Below are 10,529 nucleotides of genomic sequence, written 5' to 3'. Positions count from 1 at the left end.
TCGTCTAACACTTGGTTGTTCTGATTGTTTGACGTTATATCGAGGTATTTTGACAACGACTGAACCATGGCACTTTCGTTCTTACTTGTTTCCTCTGCTCGGACAGGAATCACCCAATGTCCGGCCGGTGAACGGTTCGGAACGGTAGTTTAATGGTTAACTCGAAATCGGTGAACCTCGTAGATAGAATCCGAATCTTGAACCACACAACCATTAGAATGATTAGTGAGTTGGCTCAAGCTTCGTTTCTACCGGTTTGCAGGCATTGAGTGTAAAAGAGTTGAAAGAAAGTTGGAAATCCTTCTTTCAATCCTTCACACCATGTAAATGTTCAGATCTGTGATAGATCTTAGTTTGTTTATGTGGAAATCGGCTAGATCCAAGTGATTCTTGGTGGATTGAGGCCAAAACATGAAGTTCTTGAAGAACACCATGATGACATCATCCTAGAATACTTAGATCTTGATGATTTCACGGTTAGAAATCAAGATTTGAAAAGATAGAAAGGTGTAGGAGTGTGCATAGATCAAAAACGTACAAGATTTAGGATGAAATCTTACCGAGACTGAGAGAAATCTGAGAAATAGTGAAGAACACGAGCTGGTCGGTCAGAGGTTTCCAAAAGTGGAAAAAATGACAATGACAGGGCTATTTATAGGCTTCCAAAAGGGGAAAGAGCTGGCCGATCAGCCAGGCATCCCGATCGGATAGCCTGCTCGATCGAACAGTCCGTCCGATCGGCTGGGCTGTTCGATCGGCTAGGAGCCTGATCGATCAACAGCCTGCATTGAGCGTTCGGTGCGACGATTTCTGATATTTCGATTTCGATTGAAGACGATATGAATACGATAGAGTTTCCTATTCAAATTACTTTTAATCCCAACCACTATATCTACATACAAGCATCTATATTTCACACTATCTTTTCGCTACCATTCCTCATAAGTCGATTTCGATTGAGTTCGATTGAGTTTCGAGTTTCGATTCGATTGATCACCACACATACATAAAGTAAACACGCACAGGTAACACATAAGGCACACACACACGTAATATAACGCCCCAAAATCCGAATGTTTATATTTGCCGTGTGTTCCTATATGACACGTCATGAAATAAATAACTAGGCTATTTAACCTAGTTAAATGTATGGTAAAAATTATTAAAAGATGGAAGTAGTGCACATTATGTTAAGTGGCAAACATGAGGGGTTAAATGGAACAAGATGGAAGTTGAGTTATTAAAATGAAAGTTCAACACACACAAACACACACTTCGTGTGTGTTCACGAACGTTCAGGAGCTCCAAAGAGCTCTAACCCTAAACTCAACTAAATCACCAAATTGAAGGATGATTCAAGGCTTAAATTCGTGAAGAAACATAGATTAATGATCACCATCACAAGGGAATCATAAGGTATGCCTTAAAAGTTAGATTGGTGATCTTTCACGAAGTGGGTTTTGATGTAAATCACGAATTTGTATGAAATTGAGTTTAGGTATGTGTTTGAATCATCATATAGAAGTTGTGTTATGTGCAATTTTGATTGTATCGATGAGTTGGGATAAAATCCACTTAGAAATTGTAAGAAGATGAAGTTTAGTGAAGATTTATGATGAACTATGTAATGTTGATGTTAGAGTAGTGTTATAGAAAGTAGTTAGATGGATAATTTGATATAAAACATATGATGCTTGGTTATGATAATGATTTGTGAAAGATTATGTTAATGCATGGATGAACTAGGAAGAATGTGCTTTAATTAGTTGTACAATATGCACTTAATGGTGTACGCACACCAAGTGTATGATGAAATGTCTAAGTGAAGTTAAGATGTGAGATTGTATGAAATAGCTTGATATATATGATTGAGATTAGGTAATGATGTAATTAGTAGTATACTAACGTGAAGAAGGTGCTTTAGATGGAACTTATACAAGAACTCGGGTTGAATGTATGTCTTGGTCAAGACTATGCATTAAGGACTTGTACGTTGTGTTTAATATCACTAGGTGATCATGTGGTTGTAAGCATATTTGCATTGTGAGTAAGAAATGTATATAGCGTCATTGATATAGCATAAATGATGATACGGATACATGAGGATAAGCCGAAAGTTTGTATGATGAACTGTTGACTTTTGAAGGTCAACTATGCATAAGAAGCATGAATTGGTTTGTTGTCGTAAAGGTAGGATTATAGGAAGTTGTATGGTACATGTTATGTTAATATGCGTTATTTGTGATTACATGAAGAATTTCATGAGGTTGAAAGGATATGGATTGGATTACATGTCATATGCTTGTTAGTTGTCACTAATGAAAGTAAAAAATGTGAAATATACAATCGATATGATCGTTAACATGTACAATTATGTATACTAATAAGAATGTGATTTCGATGACATGGAAGTATAGGAATCATGTCGAGACGGAATCAAGCACGAAAGGCTAACGGGTCAAGAAGTGGCGAGGAAACGGATATGAACACGGATGCACGAGGTAAGTGATTTATGTAATCGCTTCTTAGTTGTTTATGTAAAGTTATGTGCTAGTTAATTAAGTATATTAATTGAGGACCAATAAGGATGTGTTGTATGAAACCGGTGATTTTTGTTAAGTAGATGTAACGGGTCAAAATGTAGTCTTGATGTTATAACGGAAGGAAGAGTAAGATATGGCTACGGTATAATAACCAGGTAACGGGTAGAATTACGCATAACTATGCTAACGGTAAGCGGAAGTATGGATAAGTAGTCGAAGGACTTGATTATGATTTATGACCAATGGGTAAAGGATTTCATGAATAAAACTTGGACTAGCGAAGTTTAATTTAGTATAATCGTTTAAAATGAATGAACTAACACACAACGGGTATCGGGCGTGTAAACCCCCGGGTACGAAACTCCGGATAGTGTAAAAAGTATTATGGCTATAACGTTCATGTAAGTTTTGGGCTAAAACGAAAGTGTTTTTTGATGAAAACATGAACGGGTCGAATAAACCGTAAATGAATAATAAGCCGATAGCGCATAAGTTAAGAATTTCCTTAATCCGGATGTGGGATTTTGAGTCCATAGGGTAGAGGACCAATTTACAATCATGTAGGAAGAAACGGGAGGTTAAACGGATAAACGGGTTGAAAGTTATGCGAGTTTTAGTGCGTGCGAACGACGAAACAACACAGCAGTGTCACACCCCGATTTCCACGTGTCTCACCGGTGGGCCCGGTGGGGCATTACCGTGACGATGTTGGCAACAATATAGTCAAACCACACAATTATATAAATGCACAGCGGAAGCTTTAAAGATAATATATACTTCAACCCCTGGTTGTAATATCAAATGTATTACAGAAGTCGAATGTATCCACAGCGGATCAAAATAAATAAATATTGTTCATTCAGATACGGCATCGAGTTTGCGAGACTATTCGTGATGCTTAGGAAGCTTATACCAGCCAATTTCGTATAGTACCTGCACTTAATCTTTTTGGGGAAAATACGTCAGTTTACACTGGTAAATACATTCAACTGACACATTTGAAAATGTTTATTAAAATTGATTTGAATGCACAAGGCACAAACTCTTTTATAACTTGGGAAAATTATTAAAAATCTTGTGAACGTTTTACATGTTCTTTTATGCGTTTAGTGGCCCGGGTCGTGCCGGGTTAAAGATTTATAGACACACCACATTGCGTAAAACCGTAGTATAAAAACCAACGGCTACGTCTTTTAATTTAATGTCGACAATATATACCGGGTGTACGCCTACACCGGGATGTCGATGGTCGTGGCCATTTCGTAAAATGATGCCAAGAATATCCGGGACAACGGTCATTAAACCCCCCAAAGGCTTTTAAGAAACAAAACTGTTTAAATGAGCCGATCATATTATTTAATTAACCACCTAAGCGATGGAAAAATATAATGCTCAATCAAGCGGTATTAACATACCGTAACCCAAGCCCATATAGGGGAAATAAGTTAAAGTATTTACCTTTGCAAGTATTATTCCTTAGTTTGATTAAATTACCGATAGCTTTTACTGGGCTCCTAATCTGGAACGAAGGTTTTAATTAACCTCTTAGAATCCTAACGGGTCTTTATATTGGCCGTAGCCTAGACCGGTTGGTTCCGGAATATAAATATGGTTTAATCGCGTGAAAGGCGAAAACCGAGAATGGAGTGTGATTCTGACCCAACAAGTTCAGAGACTTGTTTTACATGGGTTTATGGTTCACACTCTGGATTTTGGGGTTTAAATAATATAATTTGACCCGTATCGGCTAAATTATGAAAACTAGTTTCATAAGCCGAACCGTGCGCGCAATAGGCGAAACGGTTAACCGTGAGAGTCTTATGCTTATTTCCTAAGTCAATATGCCTTAAAGAGGTTGTGGTATCAGTAGGATACCTTCCGTGATGCCCGTAACGAGTTTAAGTTAATATTACGCCCCGTAGGGGCTTTTCGGTCATTTTAAAGACTTTTAAAGAGCTTTTCGAGTTCTATAGGAAATCTGAGTTTCCCGGACAGTTTATAAAGTCTAAAATACTTTATTTATTATTTAAAATCAGTAGCAACTGGAATCGGGTCAAAAGACCTTGTAGAACTCATGTTTTGGCCAAAAAGGGCATATTCGGTATTTACCGAACCGTAGCCATAACCGCAGGTTATGAGCAAGGTAAAAATTATTAAAAATCTCTAAAATTCCCAAAATATTATTTTATAACAGTGGGTAAAAGTTTTGGTGACGAAATCTTGGTTTAGATAGGTGTTATGCTAATTGCGCCGTTTATTACAAAAGTTTACTTTAATTGCGCTATTTAGCATAACTCTCATTCTAGACCTCGGATTGACGTGAAACTTTAAGGACATGCTTATAATTTAATAAGCAAGGTTCTGGTCCATTCACGTGTCCGAAATACTCGTTTTATTTTCAAAATGGCGTTACGGTCAACTTTTAGGCGATTAATGGAAATGTGCAAAAGACTCGGATAACTCATGAACCGATCACAGAGGTTTATACCATCATGTAACCTGGTCCTAAGAGAGTCCTAAGGCATATCTATACCTCACTAAAACGGGTCAGAACTGAAGTCAAAGCAAAAGTCAAACTTTTGCGACATTCGGCTCCGAACCGGGTCAATATAGCAAATGGTCGATTCAAACGAGCGTAAACAAGTTTATATACTTAATATCATGTTTTATGAGTGCCAAAACAGGTTTCATAGCATATACATTACAGATCATGTATAAAACGGCAAAATAGCTTTCTGTTGACTTTTTAAGTGCACGTTTGACTCGACATTTGACATAGTTAGAGTGATGATCAGCGGGAACCCTTTTAGGGGTTTATTACCCACATTAATACCAACTCATAACTACTTTTGATTCGTCATAAGACTGAACCATCTCGAATTTATTTTAAAGTCAAACCGTATTTACGACGGTTTGGTTTCTAGTGATTTTCTAAGCATAAATTGAACTACAAAGGATCTTATGAACTTACAGAAGTTAGGACTTGCTTAGAGAGCAGAGAGTAAGCTTGAGAGCTTCTTAGAATGATCAGTTGAGTGTTTTTGAGTTGTGTGAATGTTATGAGCCAAATGTGGCTATTTATAGTGAAGCATAGCACACAAGATCATCACACAACACCTACAACAGGTCATGGATGATGGGCAGGTGTCCCATAGAGCTATGGGTCGAGTATAGGGTGCCAATGCCTCATTTATTGGCGTTTTGATCGTTCACAACCTCAAAAGGCAAGAAACTACAAACATTCTGCATCTGGGCGTCCCACGCGGCCCGCATGGGAGTTCCATGCATGTTTAATGCGGGTCGCCTGAGATTTAAATATCAGGCGAGTAAAAGAGGTGGCTCGCGGCCCGCCTCAACTTAGGCCAAAACATCACGCGGGTCACGAGGGGCCTGTTTTTCAGATTTTTAAAATCTTTTATAATCATTACGAAATCCTGGTAATTAATAACGAAATCTTTCGTAATTATTAACCTGACCTTTCGGGTTTGAAGGGGTAACTTTGCGGTTTGGCCCTCGGTTAATTACAACTAAGGACCTCGTGTTATTTACCCGCGTTGTTAAGTCCCCGGTTAGTTTATTAATTATTCAGAAAGTCTTAACTTTCATTATTGACGCTTTTAACCCTTCTCATACGAATTTGATTATAACTTTCTCGTTTTAAAATGGAACTTCGCGGAATTTATACAATATGTTCTTGTGAGCGTATAATACTGTTACCAAGCCTCGGGAGCGTTAAAGGGTCACTCAGAGGTATAATTAAATATGTTGACACAGTTAACCCCTGTAGCTTGTAATCTCTCACTTTCTTCCGCGTTTCGCTTCCGTACGATCCATGATTTATTCGTTTGAAGGTACAAGCACCATTTAGGGTTACTATACAGTATATTTACCCTTATTTGACATTTATAACCCTCGAATTTATATACTTCCAAGGTTTGTCAATATTAGTCCTTTATTTCATATCAATGCCACGTGTAAACAAATGACACGTGTTAACACATTATTGGACACAAAAATTCGAGGTGTTACATCCTCACCCCCTTAAAATAAATCTCGACCCGAGATTTACTCAAATAAATAGGGGTATTTTTCTTTCATTGTGTCTTCGACTTCCACGTATATTCGGGACCTCTACGAGCATCCCATTTGACTTTTACAATCGGTACGTGCTTTCTTCGAAGCTTTTTCACCTGTCGATCTTCAATCGACAAAGGTTTTTCTATAAACTTTAAGCTCTCATCTATATGCACATCTGTGTGTGGAATCACCAATGATTCATCGGCGAAGCACTTTTTGAGATTGCAGATGTGGAACACGTTGTGAATTCCATTGAGCTCTTTAGGCAAGTTCAACTTATAGGCAACTGATCCGAGACGTTCAATGACCTCAAAAGGTCCTATGTATCTCGGACTCAGTTTGCCTTTCTTGCCGAAACGCATCACCCCTTTCCAGGGCGATACTTTAAGCAACACCTTTTCACCCACTTCGAAGTGAAAATCCTTACGCTTTGGATCAGCGTAGCTCTTCTGCCTATCGCGGGCAGCCTTGAGACGTTCCCAAATCTGGACAATCTTGTCCGTTGTCTGGAAAACTATCTCTGGTCCCGATAATTGGACCTCTCCTACTTCCGCCCAACAAACAGGCGATCTACATTTCCTACCGTATAATGCCTCGAAAGGCGCAGCCTTTATGCTGGTATGGTAGCTATTATTGTAGGAGAACTCGATTAGGGGTAGATTCTTATCCCAGTTACCACCTAAATCGATCGCACACGCACGAAGCATGTCTTCCAACATTTGAATGGTACGCTCACTCTGACCGTCCGTCTGTGGATGGTAAGCCGTACTGAAGTTCAAACGTGTGCCCAAAGATTGCTGGAAACTCTTCCAGAAGTGAGACGTGTATCTAGTATCCCGGTCGGAGATAATAGACACAGGTATGCCGTGTAAGGCTACAATCTTATCAACATAAAGTTGGGCTAACATATCGGAGCTATACGTCTCCTTGATGGGTAGAAAATGAGCTGATTTAGTCAGCCTATCAACTATGACCCATATTGTATCGTTTCCTTTCCTGGTTTTGGGTAACTTGGTTATGAAGTCCATAGTTACGCATTCCCGCTTCCACTCGGGAAGTTCAGGCTGTTGTAGCAAGCCAGACGGCTTTTGGTGCTCGGCTTTGACTTGAGCACAATTCAAGCACTTTGCTACGTGGGCGGCCACAGACTTTTTCAAGCCTATCCACCAATAGTTTGCCTTTAAATCTTGATACATCTTGTCTGCACCAGGATGGACCGAATATTTGGAACTATGGGCTTCCTGGAGGATAACATCTCGTAGTCCTCCATAAATCGGAACCCATATTCGTCCGTTTAATCTAAGGATTCCATCCTTGCTAAGAGTCAACTGCTCCTCAGTTACTCCTAACTTTTCATTAGGATAATTAGCTTCCAACACAGCCTCTCGCTGTGCAGCTAAAATCCTTTCAATTAAATTGTTCTTGACCTCAATGCTCTTGGCATTGATTCGAATAGGTTTTACCCTTTCTTTCCTGCTTAAGGCATCAGCGACCACATGCGCTTTGCCGGGATGGTACCTGATCTCGCAATCATAGTCATTCAAGGTTTCCATCCAACGGCGCTGCCTCATGTTCAACTCCTTCTGGTTGAACAGGTGCTGGAGGCTTTTGTGATCAGAATAAATCACAAATTTAATACCATAAAGGTAATGCCTCCACAATTTTAGTGCAAATACAACGGCACCCAACTCCAAATCATGGGTGGTGTAATTCTTTTCGTGCACCTTTAATTGCCTTGAAGCATAGGCAATTACCTTACCCTTCTGCATAAGCACACACCCCATGCCCGTGTGTGATGCATCGCAGTAAACTACGAATTCATCGGTGCCTTCCGGTAATGTCAACACAGGTGCGTTGCTTAGCTTTTGCTTCAGTATTTCGAACGACTCTTGCTGCTTTGGGCCCCAAATAAACTTTTCTTTCTTCTTGGTCAGGGAGGTCAAGGGCGCAGCAATCCTCGAAAAATTCTCAATAAACCTCCTGTAGTACCCTGCTAACCCCAGGAAACTACGGATTTCGGTAGGCGTCTTTGGCTCTTGCCAGTTCATGACCGCCTCTACCTTAGCGGGATCCACTTGGATACCACGCTCACTCACAACGTGACCTAAAAACTGAACCTCTCGTAGCCAGAATTCACATTTCGAGAATTTGGCGTAGAGTTTCTCACGCTGTAGTAATTCGAGAATGCAACGGAGGTGCTTCTCGTGGTCAGCTTGGTTCTTGGAATATATAAGGATATCGTCGATGAAGACTATGACAAATTTGTCCAAATACGGCTTGCAGACGCGATTCATGAGATCCATGAACGCAACCGGTGCATTCGTGAGCCCAAAAGGCATCACTAGGAACTCGTAATGACCATAGCGAGTCCTAAATGCGGTCTTATGTACATCTTCATCTCTGACCCTTAGCTGATGGTAACCCGACCTTAAGTCGATCTTTGAGAAGTAGCTTGCTCCTTGCAGTTGATCGAACAGATCGTCTATCCTTGGCAAAGGATATCTATTCTTTATGGTAACTTTGTTCAGCTCTCGGTAATCGATGCACAAACGCATCGATCCGTCCTTCTTCTTTACAAACAGGACAGGTGCTCCCCAGGGAGACGAACTAGGTCTGATAAAACCTTTTGCCAATAGTTCATCCAACTGGGTCCTTAGTTCCTTCATTTCCGTCGGAGCTAGCCTGTAGGGTGCTCTCGCTATGGGAGCTGCTCCAGGTATGATATCTATTCTGAATTCTACCTGTCTATCTGGTGGCAATCCAGGTAGTTCTTCAGGAAAAACCTCGGGATATTCAGAAATGACAGGAAGATCCTCGATCTTCGGCTTAGGTTCTTCAATTATCACCTGAGCCATGTAAATTACGCAGCCTCTGTTCAAACACCTTGAAGCTTTGAGCATAGATACGTCCTCGGGTAACCCGTACTGCGTATCTCCTCGAATGGTAAGTGATTCACCACTCGGAGTCTTTAGCACTATATGCCTCTTGCCGCAAATGATTTGGGCCTGATTACGGGATAGCCAGTCCATGCCTAGGACTATGTCGAAACCCGCTAGTTTGAAGGGAAGTAGAGATAGAGGAAAAGAATGGTTCTTAATGGACATATCACATCCCTCTAGAACAGTGGAGACGGTTTCTATCGTGCCGTCTGCTAACTCTACCTCGTATTTTACATCTAGGGTTTTGATCGGCATGTTCAATAGTTTACAAAACTTTTGGTCTACAAAGGACTTATCAGCGCCAGAATCGAAAAGTACTCTTGTGAATATATTATTTACGAGAAAAGTACCTGTAAGCACATTGTCGTCCTGAACCGCCTCCTTTGCATCCATGCGAAAGACTCTCGCATTTGACTTCTTGGTCTCCTCCGCCTTTTTGGCGTTCTTAGGGCAGTTACTCTTGATATGCCCCTTTTCGTTGCAACCATAGCAGGTTGCATCCTTGATCATCTTGCATTCCACAGTCTTATGATCCTTAGATTTGCACAGTCCACAGGAAGGAGTCTTTGGTTGTGACTGTGAATTCGATGCAAACCTGCACTTCCCAGAGTGGGGTTTCTTGCAGATTTTGCAGTTGGGCCTTTCACCAGCTTGCCCATCTTTCTTTGCCTCCGACCCTCTTTTGCCTTCACCGTTTCCACGGTGCTTCTTCCCTGATCTTCGTGAGGTATCATCCTCACGTTTTCTCTTCTCAGCCTCCTTGCTCCTTAGTGTCCTCAGACGGACAGCGTCTAAGGTGAGAGACAAGGAGAGGTCAGTAACTGACCTGAAGGTCGTCGGCCGGGAGGCCTTTACACTCGCCTTTATCGCAGGCTCCAAGCCCCCAATGAAACGGGCGATTCTTCTAGACTCTGGTGTCACAAGGTACGGAACCAGGCGAGACATCGTATTGAAGCTCGTCAAATAAGCC

This window comes from Helianthus annuus, chromosome 1 (assembly GCF_002127325.2).
Source record: "Helianthus annuus cultivar XRQ/B chromosome 1, HanXRQr2.0-SUNRISE, whole genome shotgun sequence".
In the NCBI taxonomy this organism is placed as follows: Eukaryota; Viridiplantae; Streptophyta; class Magnoliopsida; order Asterales; family Asteraceae; genus Helianthus; species Helianthus annuus.
The sequence above is the reverse complement of the archived record's forward strand: the minus strand, read 5'-3'. Positions refer to the sequence as shown.